This window comes from Atractosteus spatula, chromosome 10 (genome assembly GCF_055471065.1).
Source record: "Atractosteus spatula isolate fAtrSpa1 chromosome 10, fAtrSpa1.hap1, whole genome shotgun sequence".
In the NCBI taxonomy this organism is placed as follows: Eukaryota; Metazoa; Chordata; class Actinopteri; order Semionotiformes; family Lepisosteidae; genus Atractosteus; species Atractosteus spatula.
In genome coordinates, this window is record NC_142715.1 from 1,442,968 (window position 1) to 1,459,118 (window position 16,151).

At 42.6% G+C, this 16,151-nt stretch overlaps 1 non-coding gene across 1 annotated transcript; it reads right to left on the reverse strand.

Annotated features, from left to right (window-relative positions):
* Window positions 1-4,528: 4,528 nt before the first annotated feature.
* trnak-uuu (transfer RNA lysine (anticodon UUU)) lies at window positions 4,529-4,601 on the reverse strand. The gene has a single exon. It is a non-coding gene; the product is annotated as a tRNA-Lys (tRNA).
* Between the last annotated feature and the right edge of the window lie 11,550 nt (window positions 4,602-16,151).

Consider the following 16,151-nt stretch of genomic DNA (forward strand, 5'->3'; position numbering starts at 1 on the left):
TCCAATTTCCTTGCACTTACCACACACCACCTTTGTACAGGCATCCACAAAGTGACCCAGCTCCCCACATCTCCTGCACAGTTTTGGCTGCCCTTGGTAGAACACAAGGCCTCTATTTTCACCTAATCCAATCAAGGAAGGAATGTGTTTAAATCCACCATAACCATTTTTGTCTTCATGCAACGAAATAGGTACTCTCCATGCACAGTTCCAGATGCCATCATCATCCAAGACTTTCTGAGGCTCACCTTTCACTAAACAATACTTAGACAACCATGTCACAATATCTTCCTTCATCACCATCTCATTAAACATGCAAACAATCACAGTTCTATTAGAAAGATCTGTCAGCTTCTGCCATTCAAACATTCTAATCAGGCCCACATCTTTTTTCTCCTCTATTTTTCTCCCAAATTCTTCCAATAACTTTGCCGATTTGAAACTAATGTCAAAACCAATTCCCTTCGGCAAAGTAATTAAGCAATTGACATCTAATGCCTTAACCTTTAACTCTTTCTGTAACACCTTCCTTGAAAAGTCCAACCGTGAGATATCACCCGAGTGAGCCGAGCCCTCACCACTCTTGTACACCAAACGCGCGCAAAAGTAACGGCGCATGCCGACCCTACAGGCCGCCATGGCCATTACAAATGTGTCAAAAGCAAAGCAAACCAAACCTAAACCTCTTCTGTCCACCAAACCCTATTCCCTTAATCTTATACTCGCACGAAAACTCTACTCTCGACTTCTGGGTTTAACCCTTTACATCTCCAACACTGGTTAGAGACTCAGTGTTTCCCGGGCTCAGCGGTTATATAGGACAGGACTCGGCGAGCTGCAGGTGAAACTCGTTGTTCTGCACTCCCCGTGCGGAATGCGCGTCTCCTCCCTCCAGACTCATCAAACCGCCTTCATACTCTACAGTGGGAAAAAAAAACTCCCTTTACTGTCTTCATACAGTACATCCCTCTTAAATCCCAGTACTGGGTTTCTCTGTTACAAGCAGAAACAATAAAAGCACTGAAAGCAGGAAGTTATTTCTGCTCGTAAGCATAAATACATTTTCTGATTCCTAAAACCTAATAAAATCCATGTAAGTCTCCTTCTCGTCCCCAATGCACATAACTGAATATAAACCAGTCAAGTTCAGGTACTTTTCTGATGTATATGAATACACAAGTTCTGGCGCAGCTGTTACAACAAAGATACTTAAGAACTTTTTTTTCATACGAGCTCTTGCCGTTTTTAAATTGAATATTTTTTTCATTTCGGTAAATCACACCAAACACCAGCAACACTCATCGTAAGCATCTGACCAATCACATTCCTGAATTTTAAACCCATTTAGTATTTATTTTTAACTTGTTTTAAGTATTCTTGCCATTTTTAGCATATTGTAAGTGGATTTTTTCAAACATTTTATTTTTTAAATCATATCAACCCATTGTAAGTTCCCATTGATAATTCCTGAGCTTTATAACTGTGTATTATTTCTTTTCACCTTGTTTTATTTTTTTATTAGTTTACAGAGCTTTTTAATATATTGTGAGCATTTTAGTGTCATTTTAAAATAGGACTATCAATGCTCCTGACTTTTAAACCTGCATTTATTCTGACATTATTCTCTCCACCTGCAGATGAGGGAGGTATTTGATTTTAAATTTGTTGATTTTGGGGGAAAATGTACATTCATTTCCTTGTATGTATCACCAGTGGGAAACTTGGCATTTTTGGATGAATTGCAATCTTTACTTCAAGGCCTTCAGACTGATATAGAAATGACGGGAGATTTAAATGACACATTTGATAAATCAATCAGGAACAGCATAACATCTAAAATGGCAGAAATTTGCTTTAAAAAGAAAACCACAATTTGTACGATATCATATTTCAATATCAAGTTCAGATGAAGGATTTGAAGAAGCAACAGCGATAGGAAAGTACATTGATTTTGGGACAATGTTTGCATCTGAATAATCCTTCCTCCTGAAAAGAAGAAAAAAAAACGTGTTTTGAGTCTCAGCCTTCAGGATCCCAAAAAAACTTGCAAAGTTCTTTCCGATGTATTTTGGATAAAGTTATAACTTTCATAGAAGATAAATTTTATCAGTTGAATGCAGTCGATACTTTCGACTTTTTATATGATGACAGGACCTACATTTAGGACTCAGTACTGATAACACTGCTGCTATTGATAGAGTAGAAATAAGTGATGTATTGGCAGTTTTTTTTTCTGAGGAAAGAGGTCCTAGAACACCTCCTATAAAAATGTTATAGATTCACAGCAAGAAATATTTTTCCACCTCATCTAATGCTATTGCATTAACGAGGCTGAAGTTGGCTTCTTATTCGCCAGCTTCTTTGCGTTTTTCGTTCCATCTTAAATGCTGCTGCTGTGATGTTATGCCGCCTTTTCGCCTGAAGATGGATCTCTACAGTCATTTTTAAAAATACTTATCCGGATGTATTACTGTACATATCCTCAGTAAAGGGAATATGTAAGTAGAGACTGTCCAAATTGCATTTTTGTATGAAACACATTTCAGAAACAGAACTCACAATAAAACAAACTGGCATGTTATACAACGAGTAAATAAGACAAAGGCAAAACATAAGTTCACTGGCACTTTCTGCATATTTTCCACAACCTTGCCTTCTGATCATTAAAAGTCTCAAACTCTTGCATTTTGCAAGAAATTTTAATATAGCGGTTTAAATGGGATATTTAGAACATGGCATATGAGAATATATGGTTAACTGAGGATGAGCAGAGGGTGATCGCACTTTCTGCTTATTGCTGTGAACCTACCTCCTGGTTATAAAAATGTCTAAAAATTCTGACACAGATGTGTGAGAAACAATGGAAAAGACTATCAAAATCCTGAACTTCAGGACATTTTACTGTACCATTTTAAAAATATGACCCTCTGAACATGGCATGTGAGAAAATGGCATGTGAAAATGCATTGGGAAAAGGTGAATGCAATTTCTGCTGAATTGCTATGGCCCACCCTCCTGATTACAAACTCGTCTCACATTTTTGACACTGAGGTGTGAGACAACATGTAACAGGCACTCATAATCGTGAAGTACAAGACATTTTACTGTTACGTTTTTTTTTAATAATGACCCTCTGAACATGGCATGTGGGGATTTATAGTCAACAAAATAGCACACATTCTGCCAATTTGCTTTGTCCCTCCTTCCTCGTTACCAAAACATCTTAGTATACCGACACTAAGGTAAATATCAGAGTCAACCGATACTGATCAGGTTCTGCTGCTGCTGAGCCCGCACCCTTCACCATAAGGTCCAATTCCCCAAGCCTGCTGACCATATATGTCCATCCCTTCTCATCAAAACTCGTATTTTCACAGGGTACCCTTCAGAAATCGCAGTATAGAATGAAAAAAACCTCCAATAGATTTCGGCCGCTGTTGGGGATTTTCCTTTAAAAACAAATTAATCTCCGGAAATTTTACAGAGTGTATCACTTTCACCGAGACCGAGAAGTGTTAAGCTGTACATGAGTCTTTGTGGCTCAGTTGTTAACCAAAAGGGTGGTGGTTTGAGCCCTCCCAGGGACGCTATGAGCCTTTTAATGTACACACCCTCCTCACTTCATTTCTCCACGGCCGGTCTTGTACCGCTAACAAATACAGAGCCCGTAGGAGGCATTAAGCTCGCATATATAGCTGACTGTGTATATAATGAAGAAGCAGAGGTTAGTTTCTCATCTGCGCGTTACAGAGCCTTACGCAACTCCTACTGTACCAACAGCTAGGGTTTGATTCCTGCACGGGCTATTAGTTGAAAGGCCATTGTAAATGACGTGTAAGAGATTTATAGATACTGTTAGACCACCAGCCATCTTGCCTGTGGTTCTTATAATGAATTATATATTTTATTTCTTTCTCCTCGTTGATCATGAAATCATGTAATTAGAGAAATGTATTTTTTCATGAGGAAAACCAGCACAAGCAAATGTAAAGTTTAGAGCAGCGCTCAATAAAAACGATCAGAAACCGAAAGCGCTTATTATGCGGATCAGTATATTCCGATACCGCTGGTTCTGCAGAAGAAATAAGAAAAGCCGAACTCCTAACACTGTGTTGCCATTAAGGCTACATTGTTAAAATAAAAATGTATCGTCACCTTTCTGAACGTGATTATTAGACACCTGTTGAGAGATCGTTCAGCGAGCGAGTAATAAAAAAATACTTCGCTTCCAATCTCTGCTGTCACTGTAAACTCGGACGTGATGTTCCGCAGATGTACAGTGTGCCTTTCCTCTTGTTGTATTCAAGAGTACTCACTGTGTGAGCTCCTCACTGCTTTTCCTTTACTTTTCCTGTGATTATCTACGTGGAGTGCGGTGACAAGATAGTCTTGAACATTTTCGGTTTGTGAATGGAAACACTAAAGAAAATACAAGTGAACTTTTAAAATAACCACAGTACAGCTAGAGGAGTGGAAGATAAAATACGATTTATAATGAAATTCACAATACACTTAAGGAAAACACAAACGCCCGAACAGGGACTTGAACCCTGGACCCTCAGATTAAAAGTCTGATGCTCTACCGACTGAGCTATCCGGGCTCTGGTCAAAAAGGGACACTGTCGGGATCCTCGGAAGTCACATGTCTCTTCTTGTGCCGAAGCGCAGTCATACCTGAACCGTCTGGAATGTCTACTGACAGACTTCATCCAGAAGCGACGGCGCCACTCCCAGTAGAATGAGTGAGAAATACAGCATGACATGGGGAGGTAAGGGGCTCCCACAATTAATCTTTCCTCACATTACTGATTTTTTCAATAGCATTTTGACCTTTTTTCACATTCAGATTTTTCCCGTTTAATGAGATCTTTTAATCAACAACATTAAGAAAGAAAACAAATGGAACATTTTTTGGAACAACAATTAAAAAAAAAACCTTTCGATGCCTTGGTTCTATAACTGTGCACACCCTTTATTAAGGAAGTTGTAACTATGCTGAGATTTAAAGAGCATTTCTGTAGAGAAAACAAAACATTTTTTCTGCCTTGATGTTAAGCTCAGGGAGCCTGCCTTTTAGAAATTCTATCTCTAAACACCTTGTGCAGCCTCCTGAGAGACTAACAAATATTGTTTAGAGAAATTGGCTCACACACCGGAAGGCACTAACGTTTCTCTTCGTTAGAGTATGTGAATAACTGTTTAACCCAAAATGTTTGGAATTGTGATTTTGTTAAAATTAAATAAATCGTCTATCACCAGCACGAAATTATTATGAAAGTAAGATTTTTTTAATATCATAAACTGTGAGACATGAAGAAAATTTACACGTCGTATCCTTCGCTTTGTCTCTTAAATTAAGCGTTCGGGATTCAAACCTGTGTTCGGACTGTTGTGTTTCTTGAATTTCTTATAATCATCAAATGTCGTTGTTTAGTCCATCAGTGTTTTTCTCGGTTGTACAATGGAATTCGCGCAGTTTTCAGCTCAGTGCGGAGTCCAGAGGGAGGACTCGCTCGCTGAATAATCTCTCAAGAAATCCCGGGTGAGATTCAACAGGTGTTTTCTGCAACAGCCACGACACGTCTGAAGACCTCTGGATTTCCTGAAGATGGCATAAAATTAGTTCAAATCATTTGATAGTTAACAGAACTAAATGCTTTCGAGGTACATTTAAAACAGCAGAGCAACACCATAGCACTTCGAGTGTGCCTGAATTTAATTGTGTAAACTCGGTGGTACACCAGGACGTGCATTGAAGTGAAAGCAGGAAGCGCTGCGACATGCAGTGCAGATCCCGCCACACTAAGAGGTGATAGGGTCTGTTCGATGCACAAAGAACGCTTTGAAAAGCGTAAAAAGCAAGGTATTCCGAGTTGGTTGTTTGAGTTTTCTGTTCAGACGCGAAATGCTGAAATGATCTCTCGGCTCCTCGGTTGTCATTTCTGCTCCGTAAAGGAATCACAGCACGTGTCGGCTTCCAGCACGGTGGGTCGGGACACGATGCTGGGGGCCGGAGAGAGCGATGTCTTCCTCCTTAGTATAGTGGTGAGTATCCCCACCTGTCACGCAGGAGACCGGGGTACATCAGGACGCGCATTGAAGTGAAGGTAGGAAGCGCTGCGACATGCACTGTGCAGATCCCGCCACTCTAAGAGGTGAGTGGGTCTGTTCGATCACAGCGCTAGGCGAATCCCCAAAGAGTGTGCGTGGCGACAAAAGAAGCCGGTCTGCTTCCGCCCGGTTTCAAACCAGGTACCTTTTACATGTGAGGCGAACGTGATAACCACTAAACTATGGAAACAGTGGGACACTGTGCCCAGTGGCCCAGTGCTGAGCTTCGCCAATGCGATTCAGCTGCTTCCAGTGCCTTTATTGGAGTGCACTGATGGACCGTGCTCTCTCTCCAGAGACCAGCCCGCCTGTCATGGATGGAGCAGGAAAGGCGGCACCACATTCTACAGCCCTCTCCACGCAATCGATGCAATCGGGCTACTGGAGTGGAGAAAATCTCCTCTCCAGAAAGTGCAAATATCATCTTGGAGAGTATAAATCCTATTGCCGAAGGTCAGCACTGTCTACCAGAGTAACCCTCCCACCTCCTGCAGGTTTCCGAGCTGTAGCAATGATCGGTTCGTTTCACACGCGAGAAGTCTTCGGTTGGAAACAAGCGCCGTCTCTTCTCGCACGTTTTGCACATGTTCGAGTGGTTTTAATGCGGCTCCTTCGTACACGGTGCTGATCTTTTGGAAAGCAGGAGGCAAAACTGACACGTTCCCATACCAGGAGACGAACACGGGTGGCCTGGGTGAAAACCAGGAATCCTAACCACTAGACCATATGGGAGCATGCAGTCACCCTGTTCCGGGCATCATGCAAGCAAACTATATAAATATGAGAAAACACGCAAGAGAGTTTGACACTCAGTGTCGATGTATACTGGGGCTCAGTTGAAATGCAACGTCAGGACTTTTCTGAATTATGTCACACGAAGAGAGCACAGCCTTTTCCGCCCTGCTACATGCATCTCGGTAACTCGCTGTGATCGTATAGTAGTCAGTACTTTGCGTTGTGGCCACAACAACCCTGGTTTGAATCCGGGTCGCGGCAGAATAGGGGCGTCTGCTCTTACTACTTGCACGAATGAAGGCAAAAAAAAAGCTAATCGATGTGAACGAACGGCGCTTTACAGAAGAGTACTGCCTAACTGGATTGTTGATGAACGACAGAAGCCACTCTGACCTCTTCTCTGTTTTCTTCAATGACTTACTAAGGATCTTCTTCACATTCGCCCATCCAGGGGAAGCCAGTTACACCAAAGCAAACGCAGGAAAGTGCATTTCAAGCAGAGACCAGGAGGGACCAGTTTACACCGAGAGTGGTCGGAGTATGGAACAATGCACCCAGCCCCATTGCTGGAGCCAATTCTTGATGAGATCTTGGGCTCACTAAGAGGCCCCCGCTGGATGCTAATCTTTCTGTTGTTCTTGCAGGTCCTGCGCTGCTTTTGAGCCGACAAAGCTCGTCTTGGTCTGTCGGCACAGCCCAATTGCAAATGATCGGCTCCGCGTACAGAAGGAACGTGCGTTTGGCGCAAGAGTGCATGAAGGCACCGGAAATACATTGGGAACAAAAGACTGGTCGCTCAAGACCTCTGTGAAGTACAGGAGCATGCAAGAAGAGGCTGTTTCCACCCGGTCTCGAACCAGGGACCTCTCGCGTGTTAGGCAAACATGATACCCGCTACACTACAGAAACCTGCTGGGGGCGGCTGCTGGTGTCTCACTTGCGTTTCGGGCTGAGAAAGGGAAGCGTCACTTTAGGAAGGGGGCGCTGGAGAGAGGAACAAAGGGCGCAATGAAACAAAATGCAGAAACCCGGGATCGAACCAGGGACCTCATAATCTTCAGTCTAACGCTGTCCCAACTGACCTTTTTTCGGCTGCACGCGCAGCCCACAGCCACCTGTTCCAGCCTTCCTGTGTTGCGGCATGAGCACACCAAGAGGAGCGGGAGAGTGTTACGGAAAGCCACCCAGCTGCGCCCTCTGAGCTCTGTCCAGCGCAACTTCCTTGCATGGACTCCTGCCTGCGACGGGCAGGAAACAATTAGCAAGAACAGAACAACACCCCACGGGTGTCTCATGACCACACCTTAGGTTGTGACACGTGCAGGTGTGAGGGGTTGCCGGGCCACTTTGGACCAGAGCTTGGGCGGAGGGGGGGCGGGAAAGCAGACAAAGAGGTGACACCTCAAGGTCTGCACGATCACAGCTCTCCGCCACCCCAAGCTTCCGCTCGACAAGCTACTGGACACACCTGTCCCTCCTCACACAGATCGTGGAAAAGCCCCCGAGTGGACACGATGCACAGACAGAGCACGGGGAGCCGCCGCCTGCGACATGGCTCCAGGCAGGACTCCACTCCGCACTCATTGAATTCGATCTTTGTATTCTATTTCCATTCTCAGCAATAATATTTCAAAATTACAGTTTGGATTTATTGGGAAACTTCACAAGCATTATTAGGTTAGGACTGTAAAATTGTTTTTTAATATCTTGGTATATTTACCTTCATTTTAATATAGATATAACCATAAATGATGTTAAGCATATTGAACTTTTGTCGTACTTTTTAAAACATTTTAGCTGAGGACACACGGCGACTATTATACCTTGTGATACATGCAAGACATCTGTAAACGAAGATGTAATTACAATAAAATTGGCAATTAACAGAAAACCACAATTTGTATAATATTATTCCTCGATATCGATGATCAGTTGAAGGATTTGAAGAAACTATCAAAGAAACAGCAGCAATAGCAGATGATTTTGGTTTTGAACCCATCTTTACACCTCAATAATCCATTTGTCATCGAAAAAAGGAAAAGACAGGCATGTTTTGAGTTTCATAATGATTCTCTTCTCGATCGAAAAGAAAAGTATAAATTTGATTGCTTCAGTAGAATTCTGGGTTTTCTTACGAAAATTCTACGAAGTATTGTTAGGGTCTATATTTAGCGTTTGGTAGCGATAACACTGCTGATACTGATTGAGTAGAAATCTATGATGTATTGACAGCTTAATCTGAAGCAAGAAGTCCTAGAACGCCGCATATGAAGTGTTAGGATTCATCCCAGGAAATACTCTTTGTTTTCCACCCAAAATGCTGCTATTGTATTACACATTATGTGAACATTACCAGTTTTGGTAGCTCCTGGGTGTGATTTTCCAAAACTGAAACTAATTACAAAATTATTTAAGATGAACCATGTCCAAAAATTGTAAATCAGGACTAATATTAATATCAACTGAAATAACTACAGAAGAAAAGATTTAACCGAAATATTAAGAAGACTATACAAGCCTAAAAAGTAGAACAATTCAGTTCATATAACTTTTGTTTTTTATTTTTTGAGAAATGGGGTCACACACCTGAAAACACTAACATTTCTCTCTGTTAAGTATGTGAATAACAGTTTAACCCAAAATGTTTGTAATTGTGATTTTGTTAAAATGCAATAAATCGTCTATCAGCAGTAAGAAATTATTAAGAAAGTAAGAAATTGTTTTATTTCACAAACTGTAAGACGTAAAGAGAGTTTACAGTTCGTATCATTCACTTTGTCTCTTAACTTAAGCGTTCAGGATCCAAGCCCGTGTGTGGATGGTTGTGTTTCTTGAATCTCTTGTAATCATCAAAAGTCATTATTTAGTCCTTCAGTTTTTTCTCGAGTTGTACCATGGATATTTCATACGATCCATACTTTTCATGCTCTTTTGAATTTTCCTTCACTTATGGAAAAAGTTCAAGGTGTTCTTGTCGCTGTGCTCCACATCTAGACGCGAGCACTTGCAACAGTACATGACATGCAGTGAGGAGTTCGTGCAGCTTTCAGCTCAGTGCAGAGTGCAGAAGGAGGACTCACTCGCTGAACGATCTCTCAAGAAATCCCGGGTGAGATTCAACAGATGGCTTCTTCAACAGCCACGACAAGTCTGAAGACTTTCTCTGAATTTCCTGAATATGACGTTAAATTAGTTCAAATAATTTGGTACTTAACACAACTAAATGCTTTGGATGTATATTTAAAACAGCAGAGCAAGACTTCAGGCACTTCGAGTATGCATTAAGTTAATTGTGTAAACCTGGATCTATATGAAGAATAAGAGTTCTCTTCTTCACAATATCTTTTTATATTTGTTTATTGAATATATCAATTGAGTATATCTGTTTTATTTTTGAATGGTATGGGACTGTACACCAGGGGAAAATGGGGTTATTGAGCCATTTGACATTCAGAGATTATATGTTGTGTGGGCGAATGTAATCGTGTGCGAAAGTAAAAAAAATCCACTTATATGATCAAAGAATAAATTGGGTGGGTGAATGTAACTGTGCTCTAACAATCCTCTTAGCGTTACAGATGCAGCCCCTGAAAGTGTATTTGACTTACCTGTATAGCACTGCTGACACAAATGTAGCCTCTACATCAGACAGAAAAGGCAATGTGTTCGCTTAATCGTGTGAAGGATCTCCTTGTGAATCTGTCTCATTCATCAATGGAAATAGAAGCCATTAAAATACGATACATGTTCACCTTCAACCCCGCAGCTGCCGGACGTGCTTGTTTTGGGACTATTTGCAATGAGTATCGCATTAGTAGATATGTGTCCTTAAAAATGTAAGGTACATTCAGTTATATACAAACGGGACAGAGACAAAGTAATAATCCTATTTTAACGTGTCCTGCATTTTAACTTACTGAACAGATAAATTGAAATGTTCTGATTCAGAGCCCTTGCAGTTCGTCCAAATTAGAACCACAACAATACTCCTGAGTCCTGAACACCACACTGAGCACACGTTCAGCTGGGCTCTGACTTTGTTCAACACGACGTCTTGTTGCGGTTGAGCTCAGAGCTGGAGATGATCTCCATATTCTACCACACTAACTAGTCCTAAACATAGTACACGGTACACACTTTTTTAAAAACAATTCAAAATATTACACAAAGGTTGTATAGCACACTCTGAATCGATCCGAATATTTGATTTCCGCGATCCGTTTAGGCAACAACAGGCAACGTGGTGCTTCTCCAGCAAAGCATTTCTCACTTTTGTGAACTACTGGTGCGAGTAGTCAGAATGGCTGAGCGGTCTAAGGCGCCAGACTCAAGGACTCCTGTCTTTCCATTGCTTGGGTGTTCTGGTCTCTGAATAGAGGCGTGGGTTCAAATCCTACTCCTGACAGCTAGTACCTTTTCCCTGTCTTGCATTTTTCCCGTCTTGTTGTGCTCGCTGACAATGACAGGAAGAGGAAAATGGAGAAACCGGTTTGGGGGCACATGATCTGCAGGGAAATCCTTCGTGAACACTTACACATTATTAGCAGAAAGGCTAATAGGCTTCGATTTCTGCCTTAAGAACTGTTTGGGCTGCCTGTAATCGAGTAAAGATTTAAGGCCAAGCTATGCATTCAAAGGTGAAAGACCGAAATATAAATCCAGAAGAAGATTTATTAAAACATATTGTTTTCCTTGCGGTTTCTCCTTTATTTAATTAAATGTGGCATTGTGAAATCAACCTGTAGCCCTGCATACCCTGCATACCTCGTGATGCACCCTACTGATACTGCTCTTTCCTTTATAGCATTTATTCCTTTCCTCTCCTACCAGCCTTTACAAGCCACCCAGTTTTCTCTGAGCCAGTGTGAGGTATGAGGCAGTCGAGGCTAATGCAGCCGAGCGCTCTAAAGAGCTGGATTAAAGCTTCATTCTCGTTGGGGGCGTGGGTTGGAATCCCACTGCTGCCAAATATCTCCAGCTACAGTATCTCTGTGTTAAGAAGCACTTGTTTTTTTTGTTGTTATTTCCCTGCAGTTTAAACCAATTTCAGATGAATAAATTAAACAACCACGCTGTTCTTACGGCACAAAATTGTCTGGCAAAAAAAACATGACACCTCCTTTAAAACACACATTTTCTGTGGAGGGAACAGGATAACTCGTGCCATTCAACCTTAGAGCATAATGTCATTTTCGCATGCTCATTTTTAGATGCTTGTGATCAAATCTATGATCCTTATGGGTGCGCTCACCCTCCATTAAGGTAGCACACATATAACTTGCCACATTTTTAGAGAATTGCATTAAATACAGGTCAGAAGAACGCGACAAAATGTCCGCTAGGCAGTTCAGCGATGTCAACGGTGTTCTCTGTTGTTTAGGTGTAGAGTGCCAGCTATTGAAACCAGGAACCACACAGTTTCAGGCGTCAAAAAGACTTTCCTAAAACCCTAATCCTCTCCTTGCTCTGATGATGGCATTCAGATATTTCCTGCAACAAAGCCAGGATACGGTCTTCAACAACACAAGTGAAAAGCTTGTTCCCTACCCCTGCAATCCTTTTCAAAGAAGGACTATGTGTGCTCAGTGTTAAATGCACTGTTCATTATTAAAAATAATGATAAACTTTACTTTATATAGTGCCTTTAAAGGTGGCTTCTCAAAGCACTTTGCAGAATGACAACAATAAAATAAAAAATACACAAGATAAGCAGGATGAGGATACACAGTTAGAGGTAGATGGTGGTACTAAATACAGTAGGAGCAAAGGGGTAAAGAATGGTTAATTAAAGGCTCTTCTAAAGAAGGAGGTTCTAAGTCTGGATTTGAAGGAGTTTAGAGAAGGTGACTCTCTGATATCCTTGGGGATATAGTTCCAGAGCTTGGGGGAATAAGTGGAGATGGCCCTGTCACCCGTAGAGTGTAGACGAGCTTGGGGCACAGATAGGAGACCAGAATTAGAAGAGTGAAGGTTGGGACGTTGGGGAGTAGGGCAATAACAGCTCAGACGGGTACTGAGGTGCCAAGCCATGGAGAGCCTTATAGATGAGCATGAGGGTTTGAAGTCAACTTGACAGGAAGCCAGTGCAAGGACTACAGGATAGGAATAATGTGATCACTGGCTAGGTCCAGTGCTAATTTCTCCCTTGTGGCTGCTGATTCATTTTTGACTGTCATCTCAGAAGAAGTCCTCTATTTTACTTAATCAACACCAATCCCTAGAGGATTTCAAAAGGCTGAATCAAAATGACATGTTATTCTGGTGGGACTCAAACCCATAACCTTTGAATGACTTCATTCTATGAACACCTAGATGGCGCCGTGTTAGTGGCAGCCTGCTACAGCAGCTCTGTGTCTTTTTGTTGTCTTTTTGTTTCTTTCAGTTAGTTAATGCTAGTGTGTTAGTGTTTTTTCTTCATACCTTTGCCGGCAACTAGATTTGCGATCACAACATGATGGATACTAGGAAGCTGAGATACTTTTTCTTGTTTTTTCTGATACTCGGACCTCTGTTTCTATCGGGTTGCAATGCCGATAGCTACAGAGGCATTGTCTACAAGCGGGACCAGCTGATCGCGCTAGCGCGTCTGGCTCTACTCACTGGAGAGAAGCCATTGGTGCCGGAGGAGCTGAGGAGGAGAAGCTGAGGCTGTAGGGCTGGTGCAATGCGAAAGGTGAAGAGAAGGAGATTTAAACCCTACCTTCCTTCGATCATCTTGGGAAATGTGAGGTCCTTAGCGAACAAGATGGACGAACTGGGAGCATTGGTGAGGACCAGAGGGAGTATCGTGAATGCAGTATCATGTGTTTCACCGAGACGTGGCTGCAGGAACTTATTCCAGACTCGAACGTTACCATCGACGGCTTTCAGACGGTGCGGGCGGACAGAAACACTGAAAGCAGTAAGAGGAAAGGAGGGGGGCTCGTGGTGCTTGTCAACAACAGATGGTGTAATCCTGGACATATTTAAGGAGCACGTCTGTAACCCGGACATCGAACTGGTAGCCATAGGACTGCGTCCATACTATCTGCCGCAGGAGTTTACATGCGCCATCTTTGTTGTTGTTTACATTCCACCTACGGCAAACGCAGAGGTAGCGTGTGACGTCATAAACACAGTCACAGCCAGGCTACAAACAAAGCACCCTAGCACTTTTATAGCTATTTCAGGGGACTTAAACCACGTATCTATTACCACCACTTTGCCTACTTTCCACCAGTTTGTTAAGTGCCCGACCAGAGAAAACAAAACACTGGACTTGTTATATGTCAATGCTAAGGATGCATATAGTTCCACAGCCCTTCCCCCCCTTGGCAGATCAGATTACAACCTTGTCTTGCTTACACCACTATACACGTCAACATTGTCCAGCACCAACCTGCGACACCTTTCATCAAACTTTTGACAGGTACCATGCCCCCTTTTCCAGCCAATGGGAGTCAGCGGTGGTTGGATGTCCCGCCCCCTTGCCAGCCAATGGCGTGTTGTTATGTGTGCATGTCCCGCCCCCTCAGGACCCAATGGTGTGTCGTTAAGGGTCGGAACTCCCGCCTTCCCCCCCGGCCGGTCGGTCCAGAGCCTCAGGGTCCCAAAGCCCCAAGGCGGTGCATCCCTAGCTTTAGGTGTGTGAAAGTGTGGTTTGGAAGAGGACCATGTCTGCAGCGGGGTTGAGTGCACTCTATTATAACCCTAGGGAATCGGGTAGTTACGGCGGCGCGGGGAGTCTGGTGAGGACCACGAGATCCCTGGATGCTTATACGCTGCACAAGCCGTGTCTCAAAAGCATCAGAGTTGTAAGCGCACACACACACACTGCGTAAAGTCTCATGGAAAGAACTCGCAGGACAAATACCATGTGAAATGTGAATCGCTTTATTTCAACAGTGGGTTTTCAAACACAGAAACAGCACAGCAGCACTTTTTACACAAGTTACAGACTCCAGTTTGCAAGTATGTGAAATGTGAACCGCTTTATTTCAACAGTGGGTTTTCAAACACAGAAAACAGTGCAGCATCACTTTTTACACAAGTTACAGACTCCAGTTTGCAAGTATGTGAAATGTGAACCGCTTTATTTCAACAGTGGGTTTTCAAACACAGAAACAGCGCAGCATCACTTTTTACACAAGTTACAGACTCCAGTTTGCAAGTATGTGAAATGTGAACCGCTTTATTTCAACAGTGGGTGTTTCAAACACTAAAACAACGCAGCACACAAGCGTTACCGGCTCCTGTTTGCATTCAACAATTAAATGTTGGTGCTGAAAATTAGTTCGGTACACGTAACCACCACCCCAACATTGCTGAGAAACTTTGAGGCATCTGTAAAAGCATTCATAACCCCCTTCCGCTCCCCATGTCTAAAGCCATGCGAACCACACTGGGCGATCCGATCTAGCAGTGCAAAAAAATTTGCCTGCGTAATCAGCGGGATGGTGTTACCACAGGTTCTGTGCAAAACACGCTGTATTTTGGAATACACACTGTAGAACCCCCCAGGCTTCCGTTTCTGATCTGAAAACATCAGATCTGCAATAATTTCACTCAAGTTCTTGACATACACATCTATCTCTTTAACAAATTTAAGGACATTAGCATTCGACTCTTTGTTTTGCATATCAAGCTTTGTAGAGAAGTGTGTAAAGCACTCTTAGTAAGAATTCAGATGTATACATTCGAAATTCTTCATTCTTCAGACGATGGCACACCCGGGTCTGTAAAACAGAGTGAAAGCTGTATTCACATTTTACATAGATCTTTTTTTTTGCGTCTGTAAAAATAAGAATAGTGTTTCTTTTGCAACGCATCAAAAGTCACGTCTACTAATTTTTCATCCAGCTGTTCAAGTATGGTGTGTACATGCTCGTATGGGGAGCGATCCTCAATTATGTTTTTCAGCAACTGTTTTATGCCCCGCTCAGTGTCATTTGTAATGGTGTACGAACCCCGACACCTGGCGGTGTACAGAACAGCCGATAATATTCGGGCTAAACTGAGAGACTTATAAATTTGTAAAGCGGCAAACGTCACATCTTCAAACCCATCTGTGTAGCCGACAGACAGGCATGTGTGACCCCGCTGCCCGGGATGGTCAATCAAACAGGCCGGGCAGTCATCAACCAGGATCCCCTTTAAACAGTGTTTGAAGATGCAATAAACTACTGCTTTCACAATCTGGGCCATAACATCGGGCTCATTAGGGACATTGTTAACTAAACCTGGTTGGGCATCAGCTTTATTAATATTTGGCCGAACACACAAGCATAGACATGAAACATTCAGTTGTGCCGGTAGTCTGAAGATTG